General features: G+C 39.5%; 1 pseudogene; it reads right to left on the bottom strand.

Moving 5' to 3' along the window:
• Window positions 1-289: 289 nt before the first annotated feature.
• The window catches only part of LOC122814294, a 56,798-nt pseudogene continuing 32,217 nt past the window's right edge, over window positions 290-24,870 (bottom strand).

Genomic DNA, 24,870 nt, shown 5'->3' with positions numbered 1-24,870 from the left:
ACATGCAGGCTTCTTTTAGGCGGGGACATCACACTTTTAAGAGCAGTGATGTTGCCTAGGGAGTAAGCAGTCCAAGGACGTCTTCTTATAGAAGGAGGAATTCCTGGATAAATTTTGTAGTGAGGGAGCACAGCCAATAACCTGACTCAAGTTGCTCAATACAATAATTTGTAGTGACAGATTCTTATTTATAGAGTTCTGAACGTCTTTTGCAAAATTAAAATTATTGCCATTCAGACACCAATTAATACCTAAAAATGAGTAGTTTTGCGATGTTCAGTATAACATTTTATTTACAAAGCATATGTATTTTATCCATACATTTTTGAACTCTTTCAGGATCAACATTATTGCCCCAATAGCCTCCTTTCTTGAAGTGTCAACCAATGATCATGACACTGGCATCCACATATTGCTGCACATTTTCAAGGGTCACACTAGATCCGATCAAAACTGGAATTTTCACAGCCAGCGCAGTCTTTCAGCTCCTTGGGATCCACTTGTTCTCCAGTAGCTATCCCAGTCAATATAACACCATCAGATAGGAAAAACTCAGCAGCTTTTGCAGTTTCGGGTACACTGACATCAGATGTTACAGCATGGGAACTGTGTTTCTTTTTGATATCAGTAAATATCTGAATATGTTCTGCTCCAATGTGTTTGCAGTACCTTAGACGATCCCCTGCGCAGGCATTAAGGAAACCTTCATCAGCAGTATGAGAAAAGGCATACCCTCCAACTCGGATAAAATCAGGTCTATTCCTGTGCATCTGTAGACTTCAGCTTCAAGGCAAGCTTCTTCAGCTATTTTGTCTACTGGCAACTTATTTAATGGTGTTCCTGTCTTGAAACTTTTGTTGTATGTTCTCCTTTATGTATTCCATCTCCGGGGTGGAGGCTTAAAAAGATGAAAATAATAGATTAATAAATAAATAATAAATAGATAAAAATAAAGTTGTTTGCTAGCAGCAACCTCTTCATTAATTACAGATCTCTTTAATATGGAATTATTTAGATGACTTTTACTTCTGCAGAGATTGTGCATATTTACTGATACTGGTGGATTGTAGAAGTTTGAGTAGACTTTTATGATGGAAATGTACTGAATTAGACAGTTTTGTCATTATTGGTTCATGCATTTTGTTTCATTGCTTACTGGAAAAATGTTCAAAACAATAATTTTAAAGTGCACTCTAACAGATGTGCTGTATTATAAAAGGAACATAATGTAATACAATCAGGAAGGTGTTATGTTTTGTGTGCAAGGGACCTATGATTTGAAAATGGCCCAAAGGTAATCTTCATCTGCCACTGGCCAGATGGATTTTCTTTGAATGTGGGTTTCAATGCTGTTTCAATTAATGTGAGTTTACTTTCAAGGGCACAGAAGTTTTTATGCTAAGTCTGTTTTCATTGTGAGACTGTATTGCTTTGTTTAGCAGATAACTATTAGTGTTTGTGCTATAAAATGTAAAATAAAAGTTTTAAATGAAATCCAAATTATTGTAGAAGTAAAGCAGTATGCACATTACAGACTTTATTGTAAATGGGGTGAAACAGCCAAGTAATGGGACAGTGGAATGGCCGCAGGAGTGAGGGCTGTGTATGGGGGGGCCCCATTCGACCATAATTTTGTGATGGGGAAGGGTGGAAAACTCAGACAGCCCTGGGCGGCACAAACTCTAGCTATACCACTGATCAGTAGGCCATGGAAAATGACATCTGGAGGGCCTAGCAAAGTATAATATTCTTTTGCTAAGATTAGAATATTACCTACCATTAAATGCCTTACTTTTACCACAAAACCCACATACTGCAAGTCACCAAAAACAAAATCCTAAGGTTCATCTTCTCCCTTCCCGGTGAATATCATTGCTACACATTTAAAAAAAATAGTTACCATTTGCTACAGGGTCTGGGGTCATATTTTGATACTCTGTTCTTCAGTTTGCATTTGAAAGTTGGTATCCCAGAATTCCATTGGGGTGAGTGGGGTTACATAATTATGTATGCAATTTTTATGTTAATCCAGTATACAGATTTGTACCTATTTTTCATGGGCCTTTGTCCAGATTTTTGATGTTTCAAGGTTGAGAGGTATGGTTTTATGTGTAGTTCTATCATGTATAGTGTCATATTACATACCTTACATGCAGATTATACTGGCAAGTTTAACTGGATGTTGCTGAAGTGCATGTTATAAAGGGCTTGACTTGCCTGTGTATGTTGTTGTGAGGTTGTCTGTTGTGCATGGGAGCGGAGATGAGAAGATGTGAGACTGGAAATGCAGTTGTGGATCCTCATTTGTATGAGTCTGTGTGGATTACCATACATAAAAGTGCAGGTATCAGTGAGTGTAGACACTGTCCATAACTAGAGATCCCACAGAGGCAGATTGACAGGGGTGCTGATAGGATGACTGCTGTCCATCTACCACCTGTTGCAGGTGTCACATCACGGGTCACTCGGTACATGTTTCAGGACGTCATAAAGGCACAGGCATGTTCTGAACAAAACACCAGATGGATGCTTAGGATTATGGATGCAGCCCAGTCTGACATCCGTGACTGCCTCCACTGCATTGGGGACATCCTGGATCAGTTCACTGATGCAGTGGACAGATGGCGGACTGAGACAGTGTCTGTCTTGGATCGCACATTGTTTGTGTTGGTACATCTAGTTGGAGTTGGGCATCAGACATGTGGACGTAGGTCAGCAACACCATCTACTGATTGTCCATGTGGCCATGCACAGTCACGCTCCCATAGTGGCAATACCTCCAGCACTGCAGAACGAAGTGTGCTGTCCACAGCATGATGTGGAAGGCCATGGACTTGTTGTCCTGGGCAGTCCCATGGGGGAAACAGCCTCAGCAGACAGCAGCCACTGTCAGATACTAACACCACATCTGACCTTGGGCATGGTGGTGCCAGTGCTACTCCTGGCAGAACCAGTTCCTGTGTTCGTGGCTGAAGACAGTGAACTGTCCACTCTACCATGTACAGTCCACACCTGTCCAACATACACACATGTAGGGCTAGCACTGGGCTTGACTGTGTGCATGCACACCCTCAAACACCACTGTCAAATGCAGGTCACTAACAAACACACACATGCCACCTCTCCATGGCCCATCTAACCTGCAGCCCTTCCTGACTCTCACACATGCTGTCAACTGTTCATCACAGTCTAGGCCTCTGGCACCCCCACACCACACCCTTTGCATGTGATGGTACCAGTGCCACATCCCTGCCATCCATGCCATTAATGCAGAGAAATGGTACTATGTGTCTGATGCACAGGGTATCTATATTACGTGACATTTACTTGTGTGCTGCAGTACTGTTTTGCCATGCCACTTGTTGTAGGTCACAGCTGGTACTGTATGCTGGGATGTGTCATGACTATACATCACACTTTGTATATCTTTGTTGCATGATGTTGGACTGGCAGTACTGTTACAGAATGACAGGTGTGTCACAGACCTGTGTATGTTTCTGTTGCAGGAGTCTGAGGGGATAACCTATGGACACATGGCAGCAATACACCGGCACAAGATGGCATGGCAGCACAGCAGAAATATGACATTAGCAAGGTACGGCAGTATATGTGCATGGCTCCCTAGGTACATATGTGTAGAACAGTCTATCAGGGGCAATGGGGGCAGTCAGCGTAATCATGCATTTATACTTTGTGATAAGGTCTGCTACTCTTGCTACTTGTCACCTGATTTTTCTGAACTTACAAATCTAGAAGGTGTGGTGATGGAGCTGACACATCTACAAATATCCTGTGTCCCGGTCTGACAGGTGGCAGACATCAGTTATGAGTATGTAGAGGAGGGCAATTTGGGGACAGCAGCTAGTCAAAAGGCTATAAAATGCATAGCCATTGCACAGAGATAGCCCATATGGGCATGTCCATATTACTGCAAGGGGATATATTTACACACACACACACACACACACACACACACACACACACACACACACACACACACACACACACACACACACACACACACACACATGGCTGATGTGAGATTAGAACCTGTATCTACCTACTATTACACAGTTTAGCTTGCAGTTCTTATCACATGCACCACAGAGTTTATCTGATATTAGACTGTCTGCCAGTGCTCTTATGGTGGAAGATGTCAGCAGGCCTTATAGAGGAGAGCAATATAGAGGCCAGCAGCTAGTCACAGGGCCATAAAATGCATAACCATTGCACAAAGATGCCCATATGGGCATGTCCATAGTGCTATAAGGGGATATATTTACACACACAGAGTTGGCTGTTGTGAGAGTAGAGCCACTACCTATCTGCTATTATAGATTATAGCTAGCAATATTTATCACATGTGCCACAGGTTACATCTGCTGTATATGTGATTGCAAGCACAATACTTGTGGAGTACACAAAGTAGCCTTTTGTTGGACAGCATGTGTGGCCTGCAGAGTAATATTGCTTGATACTGTTATTGTATCTATTGTCCTAGGAGTGGGATACCTGTTAATATCCCTGCTATGTGTATACAGTTACCAGTATGGCCATATGTGGCTGGTTGCAGTTAGATAGGCAAACATGTGGCCAGGGACAATATGGCCTGTCTAAGGGCATGCACTGAAATCATTGCACAGTACAACACCTACTCACCTGTGTCTGTCTACAAGGTGACATTTCGCAGGCACAGGGGTCTGTGGGTGAGTGAATTATGTACTGTTGTGGTCTTGGTGTGGTTCCTTCGGACAACTTTTATGATGTGTACGTGCAGATAACCTCAGCATTCCAAGGGTATGTGGAGACATTCTTACATCCTCACACACACACACACACACACACACACACACACACACACACACACACACATATATATATATATATATATATATATATATATATATATATATATGTCTCTCTTCTTATGTCCCATTCTTACATCCCACATGTATGTCTAAAAGAAGACAAAATAAGCTGCTACCATAATATTCAAAAATATCCTAAGAAATTCTAGGCAGCCATCAACAAAGTACTTCAACCAGGCAATACCAGTGCCCCTGCAACCTCTGATAGCTCAACAAACATTGCAAACCAATTAAACAAGTATTTTAAAGTTTCTATTCTAGCTCTAGCTAATTCTCAGAAGTCTTCTACTGCTAACAAGTCACCCAAATATAATACTACTGAACGCAGCTTTACACGGCAACCTGTCTCTAACTCCACTACTAAAAAGATGCTTAATAAATTAAAACCCACAACTTGCTCCACAGATAGGCTACCAGCTGAATTCCTCAAGATTGCAGCTAGTGCAATTGCATATCCTGTATCATTTCTCATTAATTGCTCTGTAGCTAAAAACCTAGTTTCTCACCTCTGGAAAATCTCCTATATCACTTCACTCCACAAAGGAGGCAACACCAAAGAGCTAACCAACTACCAACCAATCGCCATATTAGCCTGCCTCTCCAAAATCCTTGAAAGGTGTGTACACACACAAATCATGACATTTCTAAACTCTCATAATCTACTCACTAAGACACAACATGGTTTGAGACCATCACATAGCATTACTGTAACTCTCATGTCCTTCACTCAGACAGTCAACAATCACAGGAACAATGGAAAATATATCTCAGCTATATTCTTAGACCTTTGCAAGGCCTTTGATATGGTTAATCATGATAAACTCATCACCACTCTCTCTGAATTAAATCTAAACTCTGATGACACCATTTCTTGGTTTAGAAATTGCCTAACAGGCAGACAGTAGGCAGTCAGATGGCACCAGGAACTCTCTCCATTACTACCAGTCTCACTAGGAGTCCCACAGGGTTCCATTCTTGGACCACTGCTGTTTTCTATTTTCTCTAACAACCTTCATAATTCTAAACCACATGCATCTGTAATCCATACTAATCTGCATTTCTTCCTCTCTCCAAGCACTGCTACAACAAACACAATCTTCTTTTCTTGCTGTTGAAAAATGGCTCTCTGAATTACAACTAATACTAAATCCAAAGAAAACTCAGCTTCTTACCTTTCCATCCACACAACATTCTTCTCATAACCTCACATTTAACATCACTTCCAGTAATAAAAGTTATATCTCCTGTCAATCACATCAAACTGCTTGGGGTAGTTATAGACAGCAACATCAAATTTGATGTACATATATCCAATACCATAAAGAAAGTACATAAAAAACTTTCCATACTATATAGAAACAAACAGTTCCTAAATGACTCTACCAGAACCACCATTGGTCACACACACCCATCTCCACTCTTTTAAACTCCTCACCAATTTTCACCCACCTCAGAAAATCTGACCTTTCCAAGCTACAAGCGTGTTATAATAAAATTGCCAAATTTGCAACCAACACTCCACATAGAACACACCACTGCATTCCCCTTAAACATCTTAAATAGCTGGAACTTCCCCACCTTATTCTTTATAATCAACTTATATTAACCCACAAACTACTTCACTACCCTGAAAAAAAAACATCCCTACAAAATATACTACACCCAAGCTCCAAAAGTAGGGTCTTACGATCCAATCAAAACTCCTACTAGATGTGATCAAAGCCAATAATTTTGCAGGCATATTCCTCTATAGCAACACTATTGGCAAATATTGGAACAACCTTCCCCCAATATCTCAACCATAACTTCTATTGCTTCCTTCAAAAAGGCCTTAAAATCCCACCTGCAGACATCATGGCTCTGTAACTGTAACAACCCAGATTAATCTTTTATAATTCCAGCTGCTCTATTACTAAGTCCCTATCTCTAGCTTTTACACTATTAAATATTATTAAACTACTATGAGCTGCTACTATGTATAGCTAAATGTCTTATGAAATGTAAAAACAATCATACTACTGTGAACTATTACTATGTATATTAAGTGTCTTATGGAATCAATACTATCAGTTGTAAATGTCATAAATTGTATTAAGAGCTTTTCTCCCCGGTCCTCTGCTGAAAAAGGACCTGTGTCAGCAATCAAATGTAAAATAAAATAAATATATATATATATATATATATATATATATGTGTGTGTGTGTGTGTGTGTGTGTGTGTGTGTGTGTGTATAACAGGGAAGTCTCTTTAAATGTCACTGTGTGTGTACATTATTTACATGTGTTAGGTAGATATATGTGGACAGTCTATGTATCACTGTAATTTATATGTATATATCGGTATCATATGTATATGTATATGTGATACATACTGATAGATACACTAATCATGTGTAAGGGGGACAGACAGATATGTATACGTAGCTGTCTGTATGTACAGATGTATTTGCACATAGCCGGTCTTTGTGAGGAAGAGACAACAGACTTGTGCTCAAGTTAGCTAAGTGTAGGAGCATGTCCAGTGGGACTGTCAGTACTTACAAGCTGACTCCAGGCCACAGCTACCTGTATTCCGGTCCGGGATTTTCTGTGCTGCATACATTGGCTGCTGCACCTGTTTCCACAGTAGAGCTTCCTGAAATTATGCAAGGCATTCCGCAGCTGTGTGCTGTACCTAGTATGTGACTGACATAACGTAACACCACACGCAGGATGACAGTCTGCATACCTCTCACTGTACATGTTTTTGCAGAATGTTCAGCATTTCGCCCTGTATGTCTGGTCTGTTCCTCATACATTTGTGGTGTTCTGGTATAGTATTGTATGATGCAATCACTGAATTGTACTAACTACTGACACATTTAAGTAATGGCCTTTACATCCTGCAGCTTTTCTGTTCTGTTGCAACCTGCTGTTATACTAGTCACCTTCTAGGTTCATCAGAGCATGTGTAATGTCTGTCTGTAGTTTTGGCCCTTTGTCCCACCATTCTCTCTGACTTTGTCCAGCTGTCTTGCAGTAACAGATTGAGGGGTATGACAGTTTGTGGGAATACCACCATACGAGTACCTCGCATGCAAAAGATGTGGATGCTGCCAGATTCAAACCATCAACACCATCTCCCATACTAACATCCCTAACCCAATGAACCACACCATCTGCCAGACAGAGGGGTGTCATTCCTCACACAATCAACAGCATACAGACATACATTGTCACCCCTGCATTACACGAGACATGCAGCCCTGGAATTGGCTGGTCTGCTGATATATCATTGCTGACTTACTGTTACAGCAGTTGTATGGGAACGCTGGTGTGTTGGGGGTGGGGGAAGAACAGCATATGATCTGCTGGCATAGACAGTAGTGCAAATATCATGTGACCATACGGTTTAACATCTCCCTTGACTGCTGTAGTGAGTATTCCAGCCATGAGGCCTAGTGAACATTATGGAAGACATGCTATTGGACTGGGTATCTGTAGTCTCATGTGGATGTTACATCTCTCCAAATAGCCCACTATATTCCCTTGCATACATGCAGCAGGTGCATACATATGATAGCATATTGTAGTACTCTTTACAAGTGGTGTGTAGGTGAATGACTTACCTTGTGAATGCAGCAGTTGACAGAACTGTAATTCATGGCTGACTCTCTGATGCACGTAGTACATTGCCAATACATGGTTAGGTACAGGTTGTATGGGTTGTCTGGCATCATTTCTACTATATGTATGCTAGTTGGAGTAAGGTGTCAGTCCCTAGGGTCCTAGGTTGTCAGTGCATGTGCTATGCATTGTCTCTTGGCAAAGGCCAGAGCATACTGGGCACATCTATGTCTGTCTACAGGGACATCCTCTGGGGTTTCCTCCTCCGAGTCCCTCTGTGGGTATGGCTGTGGGGACCTAGACACTGGTAGGGGGCTGTGCATCCCTTTCCTTTGCTGATACTGCTGCAGCTGTTTCCGCAGGATCATATTGTGTATCATGGCGCATACTGTGAACATCTGTGCACATGTGGCTGGAGAGTACTGAAGGGTTCCACCAGATATATCGAGTCGCCGGAACCATGACTTCAGCAGCCCAAACACATGCTCTATGATGTTCTTAGTTTGTGTGTGTGCCTCATTATGGTGTTCTTCTGTGGGTGTGTGTGCATTTCTGATGGGTATCATCATCCACTGTTCCAGTGCGCAGTCAGCATCCTCCAGTAAATGGCCATGTGGGATGTCCCCCCTAGCAAATATCTGGTACAGCTGTGATGCATGCCAGATATGGGAGTTGTGATAACTGCCCAGGCTGTCAGCACACACATTCATGATAATGCCCTGGGCATTGCACACGACCTGGCAGGTGATGGAGTGATACCCCTTGTGGTTGACATACATTCTACCCTCCTCACCAGGTAGTGCCTCTATGTGTACAGGAGTGCAATCTATGGCACCCAGTACCTCAGGGTAGTGTGCTACACAGTAGAAGTGTTGCATACAGCTAGCCATCTCCTCAGGGGTTGTGGGGAAAATAAATGTGCTCACTGGCATGTGGTAGCATGGCATCCCCAGGAACAGTTGGAGTACCCTGGATGCTAATGCCTGTGGGACCCCCATCATGTCTCCTGTTGGTCTTTGGAATGTACCTGTAGCTAGTACCCTAAGAGCTGCACACTTTGTTTCCACTGGGATGTGTTCTCCTCTGATGGCTCTAGGTCTGAGTTGAGGGTGGCAGAGCTCAATGAGTTCTTGTAGTATGTCTCTGTCCACCCTGTAGCACTGTACAATCTCCAGCTCATATAGCTCTTGGAAGGTTACCCTGGGTCTGAACACTCTTCTCCTTCTCAGTCTAGGCCTACTGTCAGCTGCAGCAGCAGCATTGACCTCAGCATCTAGCACATACAGATGTAGAAGACCTGCAGCAGCCCTTATCATTCCTTCAGTTAAAAATCTCAAGTCTGTTCTCTACTGGTGCAGAGTATTGAGGGTGAAATCAGATTGTAGGGTGTATGCAACCTTTATAGTGCTCTGCTGTAGGATTGTTTGATTGGGTACCTATGATGCATTCCACCTGCCAAGTACATCATTATGGATTGTTAATGGCCCTAGTTTAAGTGAAACAGGGGTCATCAGTAATTAACATAAAATTGCCTTTCTCAGCCAATTTTTTTTTAGACAGCCTTCCTTGCTCAGCAATGTGGCGCACTGTACAAACACACATTGCAAAAGTAAACAAAGCTCAGCAGTCATTGTACATACCCCACTGAGAGGACATGCTCAGCACAGTGGCACGTTGCGCAAACACATGGAAACACTAGCCCCGACGGTAAAAAAAAGCTTTGCAGAAACTGTACATGCCCCCCCCCTGCTCAGCAGAGCACTGCATCATGCAAACGGACACCACTGAGCTCCAATGAGCTTACAAGTCCTCAGATACACCCCCACCTTGATGTCAGTTACCTCTTCTATGGACACCAACATGGTTCTGTGCCTACACAAATGGGATCTCTGGACACAGATACCCATTTGTGCTATTCAGTAACCCCATAGGGATCCATGCGCACAACCTGGAAACTACACGGTTCCATGCCCTGCATCATTAGCAACAGCACCATTCCACCATTGTAGATACTCCACGCAGGGTCCTATAATACATTTTGCAGCCCCTGTTGTCAGTTTAAAATCCTGTACATGGAATTTTTCTGTGTACACTACAGACACTAGCATGGGGTTTGCAGGACTGTCTATCTGCCTGCTGGATTGCTCTACCTCCCTCAATTGCATGCAATTCACCTACTTATGAGGTGATTTACATGCCATGGATACTTCCGTGTTGGCACGTGCGTGTGCAATGCCCAGCTCTGTTTACTGGATCGCAAACCTGCTTACTTTCATGTAAGTAGTGTGCCGTGATGCCTACATGGAAAAAAGTCTGTGTAGGCTTTATTAAATTCCCCCCTTTATCTTTTTGTTTATACTACAAACAAAAGGAAAGGGGAGAGAAAAATGACAGAAACCCACCAACCACAAGAAAAACTATGAGGATAACTACCCAAAAAAGCAAAAAATTCAACAACAAATATTCAACAACTGAAAGCATGAGCTATCTGATGAGAAAAGATAGCATGCAAACTAGAGAGAGGAAAAGAAAACTTAATCACTTATTTTAATAAATAACACTGTGGTGAGTGCTGAACCTGGAGATCATGTCTGTCTTACAAAGTGTCAAATGAGATAGGAAGGACTGGTAGGGTGGCAGTGCATTATGAGAAGAGGAAAGCCTGTGCCTTGCAGTTAAGAGTCTTGTCTAAAGTGAAGAACTCAGATTTGTATGGATCTAGTATACCCAATTATTGAGGCAGATAGAAAAGACAATATCAGATCAATGGCTTTGGGGAAAGTGCTATAGCAAAGGATAAGACATTTCAGAATTACCTGAGAAAACCTGGACATATTCCTGCAAGGAATCCAGTGAAGGAAAGCATCTTGGACTGTGCCAGAATTGTAAAAGTGACTTATTTTTTTTTTTAATTGGACTGGACTTCTACAAAATAGGTACTCTATATCTGAAAAAAGTTTACACCAGCTTTTTTATTTTTCATCTCTTCATAAAACTGAGCTGTTTATATGAATAGACGGCCTCTGCTGCATATTTTTATACCGCAATATCAGAGAGACACATACAGCACTTCAGACAGAACCGTATGTGCAGAATACAATATTCTCACTCATTTGTGAAACCAGAATGTTCCGAGTGGCACCTGAGGATCATGTTCCCTAACAACCTGTCCCTTCACCCCTCACTTGCAGTTCTGCACAATATGTATATCAGGTATACAGTACTGGTATAAGTTGCTCTGAAAATGAACTATTTCATATGTCTAATGCTATTTCATTGAGCAGCTCGATTTATTAACAAGGCACAGAATCGGGCACAAGATAACATGAATCTAGTGGTGCAGTTTCAGTACGGTAGATAGGAGCCACTGCATTTCAGAAAGTCTGGGGTATTAAACAATCAAGCTTAATGAAAAAGAGACACAGTCAAAGTACCTTTAGTACCATTTATTAAAGAAAATATGCTTGGTGGTGCATTTTTATTTGGAATTCTTATTAAAATTAACTGAAAGAAACAAGCGCACCCACTCACACTCACAACTACACACATCGAAACTGACATATTACAACACACACCACAATATAGTTTACGCTGCTAACACTGTGCTACTTTACAAAACAAGATTAATTTTTAAATTGATTTAACTTTAGTGATCTTCCTGTCTTAAATTTAGACAACAAATATTGCTCTGTGGAGTGTTTTGAATGGATATGTATAAATTAGAAAAATAGCCATTTCCAAATACTATGCTTTTATTATTACAGTATGCAGTTGTTTTGTCTGTACCATTTAGTACTCACTTCTGTCAGAGTTACAGTGTATAGCTTTATGCTGCACAAAATCAGATGTAAAAGAGTGATTTGATGAAGATCACTTTGTTAAATGATAATCTGAATTTTAACTGACCTCAAGTGCTTGCAAACAAATCACACCAGGAGGATACTAAAGAGGAAGCTGGCAGGATGCTAGTATTTCCATGCCAGGAAACAAAGGCAGTACACCAGAGAAAATGCAGAAAATAAGACAAGTGCACATGAATCAGCATGAAAGAATTTACAACGTAAGCAGCATGCATTTCACTGACTCAATTAGCTAAAGAGCAAATTTTGTTTTGGCCTGAAAAAGAAAGCACAGGACGTCAGTATGAGCTATGAGGACTATTATTTTTTTAATATATTATCCTGCTGTTAATAAATCGTTCTCCAAGAATGTTTCCTAACAGTGTGGTGTTTATATCAGGGATATTCAATGACTAAATTACTGAGAAAACACAACTACTTGTTACACCCAATCCTCATCCAAACAGAACTAGGGAAGTGTCTGTATCAGACAATACACTAGTAAACTATTAAAATAAATGTAAAAACAAAAGTTGTAGTATAAATAGATGTAATGTTCTGCCCTTGCAGACACTCCCTGGACTGTATCAGTCATTGAAGAATCACATATACTTGGAAGAAAGCATTTTGAGAAATTATTTAAGTAGCATTAATTGACTACATTTCTTTAACTTCTCTATCACTTATTCACTAATTAGTTAGTTGACACCATACTGAATAAATGGGGCAAAATGCAAAGAAAGATAGATATGTTTACTATTATAATATTGTAGAACGCATTGCCAAAATGCACAATGCTGAGACAATCACAAATAATAGCTCCCAATGACAGGACTCAAACATTCAAACTCTTGGACCTGCACTTCCTGCAGAAGCCATATTAGCACTTGTTCCTGGGTCTACAGCAGTAGAGAGTTTTGATGCTTTCCCATCTTCTGAGCAGGCAACATTTTCCTTTTCAATGTGATCATGTTGGCATTGTACATATAATAGTAAAAAAATATGTATAATTTAAATAAAAAGCAGACAAACAAGGGACACCACACACGAAAGTTATAGTTACTGAGTGCTGTTGCTGACAGATTTGACAAAAAGTATCTAACTAATGCCTTTCCTGGAAAGATGACACAATTAACCTTGATTTTACAGCAGCAGAAGAAACATGGTATACAAGGAATCATATATGACATGTTAACATACTAAGCTATATATTCTATAGGAAGGGTGTTATTAAAACAGGCATAGTTCTGTTTAAAAGGGAAAGAACCAAACTGGTAAAATAAATGAGTATATAAAGAAGACAGATGGCACCAAGAATCCCACTGGGAACTGGAAATAGCAGCACAGTTCACACTGCAGTCTTGCACTGACCCCTCATGATAAGGTAGAAAAAGCTAAGGACATAAAGGGTGTACTTTACACTATCACCACCCAACTTGTCAAAGCTTATTCATATGAACTCAAAAGACAGAATAAGTAGCCCACTGTAAATAATACAGTTTATTAAGCCAAAGTTTAGTGATACCTGTCAGCTGCATCAGAAAAGGTTTTCATTAAGTACAGCATCCAACATGAGCAGGCAGAGCTTTGAAACCTATTTAAAAAGTCATTAGTACTTTGCTGATTTAGTCTTCCAGGCTCAAGGATTAGCTTAGGTAGTAAATATAGCCTGAATTATATAATATATTCTTAAAATGGAAAAATAGGAAGGTATTGTTTCTGAAGGGCTTTAAAATGCAAGATTTTGCCTGCAGCACATTACCTGCACTACATTATCATTCTTTTTTTAATCCATAGCACACATAGGATTCTCAGCACAGAGTCCTCTGTCCAGCGTTTTTGGCATGTAAACAAGTAACTACTGTTTTTCAACTGCAACAGGATGCTTCACCCTACAGTTTTAATGAGGACTATGCCGTAGCAATAGGACTCATACTTGGAAAGAACTGTGATGTATACTGTGCATAATCACATTATTAGTGTGTTAAAGCAAATTCACAGATTTCTATTTAAAAAACAGTATACCTCAATCATAAATACACTTCTTTTGCAAAAGACTGCTATATTAATGAGTTGCATAGCTAGAAATGCTACTAGACTGCATTTTGTGGGTTTTTCAGCATCTCTTTCATCACTGTGCTAAATGCTTACCCATATCACTCCACAGTAGCTTCTGTTAAATGGCATTTCAACAAATACTTGAAGGATGTTAATATACACCAGTTGTTGAGCTATATTAGGGTAACTGCTCAATAGCACACCTGTAGCATAGACAGCTCAGAGCTTATTAATATAATACTATGGCCTGTGCTTACAGTCTGGATTCATAAACAGTCCCCAGCTGTAAAGGGTCTTTGTCCAGTAAGACTTTCCTGATCAGTAAAGATAAGTAAGTAAATAAATATATAAATACATAACTAAATCCATTTTGTCTTGCAAGGGGCAAACCTCATATGTAAGAAACAGCAGTTGTGTACTTTATTCTCTAAACAGGAAAGAGAGAAAAGTCTTATCTGTGAAAATGGAAAAACATTCGGGAGCAAATGTTTGCCAAAAACTTTGGTTCAGCATCTTAACTACAGAATCTAGCCACCAAGAAGTGATGGTTATAGACATCTTACAAATGAATAAAATGGATGAAGGGTGGGGCAAGGGGAGAGGTAAACATTCTCACAACCTGGACTTAATGAGATAGAACTCCTTGAGATTCAGGACACAGCAGGGACTTTTTTATACAGTTTATATAAGATTGTTGGGTTAGTACAGCGCAGCCCATAACAAAAAAACTAATTTTGTTTTATGTGTTCTAAACATCTGAATATTGAGGAATCTCCATTTAATTCATTACAAAATGGATCAGTACCTAAAGACAAAAGCTGAAGCAAGCAGGAACAAAGAGGGTATGAAAACAGTAATAGGGAAACGTCAAAACCACTATCAGTTATGCTGTAAATACTATTGTGAAATAAATGTACAAACACAAATATCAAAAACAGTATCATGACTCTCAAATGAGGTAACATCAAACATTAGGGAAAATATAAAGAAATGCAGAAGTGTAAGATAGATACTATCACTAATTAAAGCAGAAAGCAAAAATAGGCATTCGGAAAAACCACAGACAGATCTATCGGCATGCTAAGCTATCTCATTTTGTTTTAAGAATAGAGATTAAATCCGTTTACAGGATGCTCTACTAGAAGAATGAAACTCAATGCTGAATCCCAAAGCTCTGTAAAATTAACCATGACTCAAGAGAAATAACTGTGACTTATAAAACTCACTGTTATGCATTATAAACATTTTTTTCTTGGGGGCAAGCACTCCTGCACCCTACACCCTTCTTACTTAATGCAACTAATTGCCAAAGGAACATCATCAAGATCTACAGAGGTAATTGCCCCTTTATATCCAGCACTGATTAGGCCTGCTATTGAATATAATGTAAACTTTGGGATTGACCTAACTAGACATATCAAACAACTGAAAAGACTGCAGACTTCCTAACTAGGAAGTTCACTGACTTAAAAAAAAACTGTCAGAAAAGAGTGAAAGAACTGTCCCTTAACTCAGTATCTTATATATTGCTGAGGGGAGAGTTGTACCTAGCCTTCTGTGCCATTAGAGACCCAGTGGTCCTGGATCTCTTGTGTCTTCACAAATCAGATAGTAAAACATATACCAGAACCAGGGATATAACCAGGGCCGGTGTTAGCATTTGGGGGGCCCCCAGCAAATGTCAAGTTGGGGGCCCCCCTGAGCACTTCCTAAGTATCACCCTGTCACTGCCAGACTTCCTAGCCATCCTTTTAGCTCATGCTGCAAACTTTTAGGAGTAGTGCACACAGACTGGCCTGTAGCTACAGTGCTCTTACATTACAGCAAGTATAGCACCACAGTATGTTGGCCCTTCCCACAAAGGGACATTCACAGTTATTGTCATTTAGATGTAACAAGAATACATTACAAGTGTACACTACTGGACTTAGGTGAAATAGTGCCCTAGGGCACTGCCTACTGTTTCAGCCCCTCAAAACACCCATACATTCTCCAGTGCTCCCCTTTGTTTCTCCCCATCTTGGGTACCCCACACCATGCAAGTTACTTTTTTCTTCCATTTCTCATATTTGAATATTTGATGGCTTGAACGAAAATTATGATTAAAGAAAGAAATGTGGTGTTGGTGTTCAGCTTTAATTTTCTTTGCATCCTTAACATACCTTTCCTGACCAAGACAGTACAGTGATAACCATTTAGGAAATAACTCAATTAAGCCACTCTCCCAGAAACCATAGGGGCTATAAAGGCTCTAGAATGTATTTTAAAGCATTTCCTAAATTTTAATCCAATAGTAACCTAAACAAAATTAAAGAGTAAGAAAAAGAATTGCAGTCGTACTTTTTTCTTTCAATGAAGACATAAATTATGCCCAAGGCTTAATTTTCAAACCTGACAAAGTCTTAGCTCACAATAAAATAATAAGCCAGTTTGTTGTGCTGTGAAGATACACAGATCCTGTCTTGGAATACTGCCTGCCTCTCTAATTCCCCCCAAAAGACAGTCACTGCCTATGCATCCCTCTGGTGTTAGATTGGGATGGAAGCAAAGATTCAAATGGCCACAGTCATGTATTTCAAGTGACTGCTGCAATATATATACATATAGCATGCATCCTCACTCCTCAACCCTAACCCTCAAAGGCAGCCACCGGTATTCATGCCTGATGTGTGATTGTGAGGAAAGTGAGTGAGGTTGATAGCAGAGGCCATTATCAGTTTTATACTAACAAGGTGATATCACATCCCTGTTCAGGTTAAAGAGCATATTCAGAAAATTAAATCATTTTATCTCATTTTTTCCCAACCAGAAACGGCTTTTGTGAGGCCCTCACACATTCAAGGATGAATAATGGACCCTGTCTGTATCCATTTATACAGTATGGGGAGTGGGGGCCACCAGATTCTTAGAAGATCTAAGTGTCTGAATGTTCTGTGATATATTTTATGCCTTACTTTTAAAATATAATTACTTGTTAGCTGCATTTTTTTACTGATACACAGCAGAAAAATGTGTTTGTTCCAGCATTATTGGATGTGTTCACCGATACAAATCAGTGATTTTTTTTTTATACACATACACTCATGCATAAGTCACAGCAATACTAGTTTTGTATTTATTTCAGCAAATAACAATACATTGTGCAACACTGGTACTGCCAGATCATATCAGTGACTGCTGTTTAGCAGTCATCAAACAGCAGGAATAAGTCACTTTATCTCATTGAGGAGTAAATGAATACCAGTCACTGTCACTGATTTCACAGATATTCCTTGATTTTGCCTCATAATTTGCTCTGTCCTTCAAAAAATAAAAATAAAAATAAAAAGTTTTACTTGCAGGCAAATCATTTAAGATTACAGACAGTAAATCCAGACATCATAGTTTTATACTTCTTATTGTCCAAAAAATGCATGTTGTTGCAAAATGTGCTATTCTAGTAACTTTTTAAGTGAATTAGAGCAATATTTAAAATATGATCCTCCTTTTGAGCATTTATTCTGCTATTATTTTTGGCACAGAGCAGAATTCTTCAGCAAAGACATTGAGAGTTACAGTATCTGGTGTTCTGGCAGCATTTATTAAATTTCTTGAAAGAGAACCCATCCCTGAAGATCAGAAGCATTAGCTCTTCTGAAACTCTATGATGTGCACTGAAATCAGTCACTCGGGCTGCTGATCTTTCTCTAGTTCTAACATTATTCATGTTTATTATCAGCTTTATCCTAACAGGGTCATATCACAGCCTGGTTCCGATTAAATAGTACAAGCAAAAATTAATTACATTTTTTCTCCTCATTTTTCCTCAACCAACAGCACCTTTTGTGGGGCCCCCACACAGTCAGGGATGATTAAGGGCCCCCCGGCAGCCACAGGTATTGTAGGTACCTACAGCTAGCTATGTTGTTAGTTTTAGTGGAGAGGATGTCCACCAGCAGGGTTTAACTAATCCAGGGTCATTATGTCAGTGGTAAAACATTTAATGTAACTGTGAAGCCTGTTACTTGACAAAACACTGTTACTATAACTAAAGATCTTTGACTTTTGAAGGAGATAAAAATAAGAGATATTATTAAGCCCCCCCCCTCCATTTATTAAGCGTACAAGATTACTGTACTAGTTTTTGTTGGTTTAACAGACATGTTACAAAATATCAAGATAAGATAACTTGCTGTGGTTGGGGGTGCCCCCAGCGACTGCAGGGTTCACTGGTGCCTAAAGCCGACTATGTATATAAATCTTCACCAGCATATAAATAATACACTGTAGAAAGATAGGTTCATTATACAGTGACTTACTCACCTGTAGAATAGACTCCCATTGCAAATTAAACTGTGTGATACATTATTTTCATTCAAACATAAAATGGATAATTGGATGGGTAATCAGTAGTTCACCCTTGGCTTGATTGGCCTACACCTCCTTAAAAAAGAAGGTATGATCTACTGGCAAGGTATAAATGGTCACAAAACTCAGTTGCCTTGTATTTCCTATAATCCTATGAAATCACAGTACCATGAAGAACAGGGATATACCCCAGTAACACTTAAATTGTCACAAGTTCAAGGAGTGCACTTACATCTTCAAATTTACTATATGGTCCTCTATTACAGATACATAAAGGAGAAAAAAACTGAACAAGAGATTGTACAATAGAATTAAATAGATGAAGGGTAGGGCAAGGGGAGAGGTAAGTATTTTTTCTACCTGAACTTAATGAGACAGAACCTCTTGAAATTCAGGAACTTTCCAAACACAGCAGTGACTTTTTATATAGCTTATATAACAGTCTGGAATTAGTACAGTGCAACCCACAAAAAAATCCTTTGTTTTATATTTTTGAGTCTCCATTTCATCTAATTCAGCATATGAGGACTTATCTTACTAACACATGAAAATCAGATCTCATAATCAGATAGTTTTGCTCAGTGTTCATGAAGGACAGTTTGTAAAAGAAAGCAGTACATAAAAAGTTTAGCTGAATCAGTAAACTAATAGATGCAGGTGAGTCTTTCTATATTGTGTGTGATGTCCCTATGCTGGGCCAGTAATCAAGAAGCCTGAAACCTCACCACTGACACTGGAGAGGGATGTGTGCTTGGAATACAAATAGATACACTCAGTATTCCCAGATGCGGCTCTCTGCACCAAGCACAATTTCCCTTAAGAGCACACAGGGAATACACTCAGCCTGGGGTCTGGATTTCTCTAGATCTGTCTCCTGCCAGATCCCCATAAGACTCTCAACTCGTACAGCTGTAGGGTGAGGTCCTCAGCCAAGTGTCTAAGCCAAGTCCTCTCTGTGAACCCAGTGCTTTGCGTCCCTGTCCCAAGTAGCTGACACACACACACACACACACACACTCTTTGAGATTTAATTTTTACACACACACACACACACACACACACACACACACACACACACACACACACACACACACACACACCTGGGGAAGGCTGGCATAGATTACCCACTTTACCAGCTTTGCTCAGACGATAAGGTAGATTCACTGCCACCAGTCAGTTACTATAAAGCTCTTAAAAGGGTATCCAACTATGCTGAATGAAGTTAATATTAATATAAATGTTGACCAGACAGCAAGGCTTTCAGTAGTGACCAGAGTTATCACCAAATAAAAATGTGCAAATTCTCTCAGAGCTGAAATATTTTCTAAAAAAAGACCAGCCACATGGAAAAGTTTAAATATATTTAATAATAAATAGTAAAAGAACAAGAAAATACTAAATATATATTTAGAGTAAACAACAGAGTTCAAATCACAGGAAATATTGAAAATATCATTGATGGACAGACTCATACAAATAAAGGAAAAATAATCTCTAAACTAAGCATCACTATATTCCTCACTGAATCTAGGAGAATTACTATTCCTTAATAACTTACCCGATAGAGCAAGGCACAATGAAATATGTGAGCAGTCTTTCTACTCAGGTTCCCCAAAACAGAATACTCAATACTCAGAGATTACTCCCTGTAAAATATAATATCCAAGGTGGCTTACAGAATGACCTCATCTAGTCACCTGACTCTAGGTTCTCACAGTATCCCCCTTTGAAGCTGAGACAGAAATTTAACATAAGCAGCTACAAAACACATCTAAATGTTTATGGCAGTGCCTGGGGCTTCCCCCTCTTTTTACTGAGCCAATAAACAAAGGCTTCTTCCAGACCCACCATCTCTGGTCCTATTCAGCACTGTGGGGTATTGTTTTAATGGTTTAACAGCTCTTGTACATGTCCCTTATATTTCTTAAAGTAAGCTAGTTGGTTAACCTCTGCTATCCCACTATCCTCTATTAAAAACATATACATTTAATTCAGTTATAATAATACATGTACATTTTTTTTATTCCAGCAGGGTGCACTGTTGATACATTTTAACAAAAGCAAACCTCACAAATACATTTTCAGGACAAGCATCTATACAAATCAAGTTGATATGCAAATGACATATAATTATTTACAAAATTCCAGCTAGCTGTGCTGGCACAAGTCATACATCCACTGCCCTACTTCTCCTGGCATGGCTGTCAGCACCTCCTATTGTCACATGGTGTACTGTTATAAACTGAATGAATAGCAGCAGTGGAAGTTTATGTTGCACTTGGCATTTCTGGTGCCATGCTGAGGGGTGCATACTTGTTTACACTATTGTTACTTCACTAACTGCAGTTTTTTTCCCTATTAATTGCATTGAATTGCATAACCTATCCACCTTGACTTTTGTGTCGCATATAACATTGTTTATAAGAAAGGGTGAATAAGCAGCAGTTTGAGCATGCTTTTAATCTTTCTTTCTTTCTCTGTGGCTATAATACTTGGGTGACACAACAACACCATTGTGGCTCTAGTAATTTCCCAGCAATGAAATGGAAGATCACTAAATTACTATCAGTGCTGCTACTGAGGCCACTGTGGATAGTGACTATTAGCATGTGATAGATCTGCTTTACTGAAGTGCACCAACATGCATTTCTGTAGAATTCCATTTAGCCTACAGCAGAATTAGTGGTGAATAAGAATTAGATAGGAGTACAAAAAAGATATAAATGCAGTATTCGGTCCACTGAAATTGATGCATAAGGATTACTGCCTTAATGCTGATGACATTGGCCTCAGTAGCAGCACTGATAGTAATTTAGTGATCTTCCATTTCATTGCTGGGAAATTACTAGAGCCACAATGGTGTTGTTGTGTCACCCAAGTATCATAGCCACAGAGAAAGAAAGAAAGATTAAAAGCATGCTCAAACTGCTGCTTATTCACCATTTCTTATAAACAATGTTATATGCGACACAAAAGTCAAGGTGGATAGGTTATGCAATGCAATGCAATTAATAGGGAAAAAACTGCAGTTAGTGAAGTAACAATAGTGTAAACAAGTATGCATCCCTCAGCATGGCACCAGAAATGCCAAGTGCAACATAAACTTCCACTGCTGCTATTCATTCAGTTTATAACAGTACACCATGTGACAATAGGAGGTGCTGACAGCTATGCCAGGAGAAGTAGGGCAGTGGATGTATGACTTGTGCCAGCACAGCTAGCTGGAATTTTGTAAATAATTATATGTCATTTGCATATCAACTTGATTTGTATAGATGCTTGTCCTGAAAATGTATTTGTGAGGTTTGCTTTTGTTAAAATGTATCAACAGTGCACCCTGCTGGAATAAAAAAATGTACATGTATTATTATAACTGAATTAAATGTATATGTTTTTAATAGAGGATAGTGGGATAGCAGAGGTTAACCAACTAGCTTACTTTAAGAAATATAAGGGACATGTACAAGAGCTGTTAAACCATTAAAACAATACCCCACAGTACTGAATAGGACCAGAGATTATGGGTCTGGAAGAAGCCTTTGTTTATTGGCTCAGTAAAAAGAGGGGGAAGCCCCAGGCACTGCCATAAACATTTAGATGTGTTTTGTAGCCGCTTATGTTAAATTTCTGTCCCAGCTTCAAAGGGGGATACTGTGAGAACCTAGAGTCAGGTGACTAGATGAGGTCATTCTGTAAGCCACCTTGGATATTATATTTTACAGGGAGTAATCTCTGAGTATTGAGTATTCTGTTTTGGGGAACCTGAGTAGAAAGACTGCTCACATATTTCATTATGCCTTGCTCTATCGGGTAAGTTATTAAGGAATAGTAATTCTCCTAGATTCAGTGAGGAATATAGTGATGCTTAGTTTAGAGATTATTTTTCCTTTATTTGTATGAGTCTGTCCATCAATGATACTTTCAATATTTCCTGTGATTTGAACTCTGTTGTGTACTCTAAATATATATTTAGTATTTTCTTGTTCTTTTACTATTTATTATTAAATATATTTAAACTTTTCCATGTGGCTGGTCTTTTTTTCGAAAATATTTCAGCTCTGAGAGAATTTGCACATTTTTATTTGGTGATAACTCTGGTCACTACTGAAAGCCTTGCTGTCTGGTCAACATTTATATTAATATTAACTTAATTCAGCATAATTGGATACCGTTTTAAGAGCTTTATAGTAACTGACTGGTGGCAGTGAATCTACCTTATCGTCTGAGCAAAGCTAGTAAAGTGGGTAATCTATGCCAGCCTTCCCCAGGTGTGTGTGTGTGTGTGTGTGTGTGTGTGTGTGTGTGTGTGTGTGTGTGTGTGTGTGTGTGTGTGTGTGTGTGTGAAAATTAAATCTCAAAGAGTGTGTGTGTGTGTGTCAGCTACTTGGGGCAGGGACGCAAAGCACTGGGTTCACAGAGAGGACTTGGCTTAGACACTTGGCTGAGGACCTCACCCTACAGCTGTATGAGTTGGGAGTCTTACTGGGGATCTGGCAGGAGACAGATCTAGAGAAATCCAGACCCCAGGTTGAGTGTATTCCCTGTGTGCTCTTAAGGTAAATTGTGCTTGGTGCAGAGAGCTGCATCTGGGAATACTGAGTGTATCTATTTCTATTCCAAGCACACATCCCTCTCCAGTGTCAGTGGTGAGGATTCAGGCTTCTTGATTACTGGCCTGGCATAGGGACATCACACACAATATAGAAAGACTCACCTGCATCTATTAGTTTACTGATTCAGCTAAACTTTTTATGTACTGCTTTCTTTTACAAACTGTCCTTCATGAACACTGAGCAAAATTATCTGATTATGAGATCTGATTTTCATGTGTTAGTAAGAGAAGTCCTCATATGCTGAATTAGATGAAATGGAGACTCAAAAATATAAAACAAAGGATTTTTTTGTGTGTTGCACTGTACTAATTCCAGACTGTTATATAAGCTATATAAAAAGTCACTGCTGTGTTTGGAAAGTTCCTGAATTTCAAGAGGTTCTGTCTCATTAAGTTCAGGTTGAAAAAATACTTAGCTCTCCCCTTGCCCTACCCTTCATCTATTTAATTCTATTGTACAATCTCTTGTTCAGTTTTTTTCTCCTTTATGTATCTGTAATAGAGGACCATATAGTAAATTTGAAGATGTAAGTGCACTCCTTGAACTTGTGACAATTTAAGTGTTACTGGGGTATATCCCTGTTCTTCAAGGTACTGTGATTTCATAGGATTATAGGAAATACAAGGCAACTGAGTTTTGTGACCATTTATACCTTGCCAGTAGATCATACCTTCTTTTTTAAGGAGGTGTAGGCCAATCAAGCCAAGGGTGAACTACTGATTACCCATCCAATTATCCATTTTATGTTTGAATGAAAATAATGTATCACACAGTTTAATTTGCAGTGGGAGTCTATTCTACAGGTGAGTAAGTCACTGTATAATGAACCTATCTTTCTACAGTGTATTATTTATCTGCTGGTGAAGATTTATATACATAGCCGGCTTTAGGCACCAGCGAACCCTGCGGTCACTGGGGGCGCCCCCAACCACAGCAAGTTATCGTATCCTGATATTTTGTAACATGTCTGTTAAACCAACAAAAGCTAGTACAGTAATCTTGTATGCTTAATAAATGGAGGGGGGGGGGGCTTAATAATAACTCTTATTTTTATCTCCTTCAAAAGTCAAAGATCTTTAGTTATAGTAACAGTGTTTTGCCAAGTAACAGGCTTCACAGTTACATTAAATGTTTTACCACTGACATAATGACCATGGATTAGTTAAACCCTGCTGGTGGACATCCTCTCCACTAAAACTAACAACATAACTAGCTGTAGGTACCTACAACACTTGCGGTTGCCGGGGGGACCTTAATCATGCCTGACTGTGTGGGGGCCCCACAAAAGGTGCTCTTGGTTGAGGAAAAATGAGGAGAAAAAAATGTAATTAATTTTTGCTTGTACTATTTAATCGGAACCAGGCTGTGATATGACCTTGTTAGGATAAAGCTGATAATAAACATGAATAATGTTAGAACTAGAGAAAGATCAGCAGCCCGAGTGACTGATTTCAGTGCACATCATAGAGTTTCAGAAGAGCTAATGCTTCTGATCTTCAGGGATGCGTTCTCTTTCAAGAAATTTAATAAATGCTGCCAG

This window comes from Protopterus annectens, chromosome 10.part0 (assembly GCF_019279795.1).
Source record: "Protopterus annectens isolate FY-2018-M chromosome 10.part0, PAN1.0, whole genome shotgun sequence".
NCBI classification, from domain to species: domain Eukaryota; kingdom Metazoa; phylum Chordata; order Ceratodontiformes; family Protopteridae; genus Protopterus; species Protopterus annectens.
This window is presented reverse-complemented; position numbering and strand designations above follow the sequence as displayed.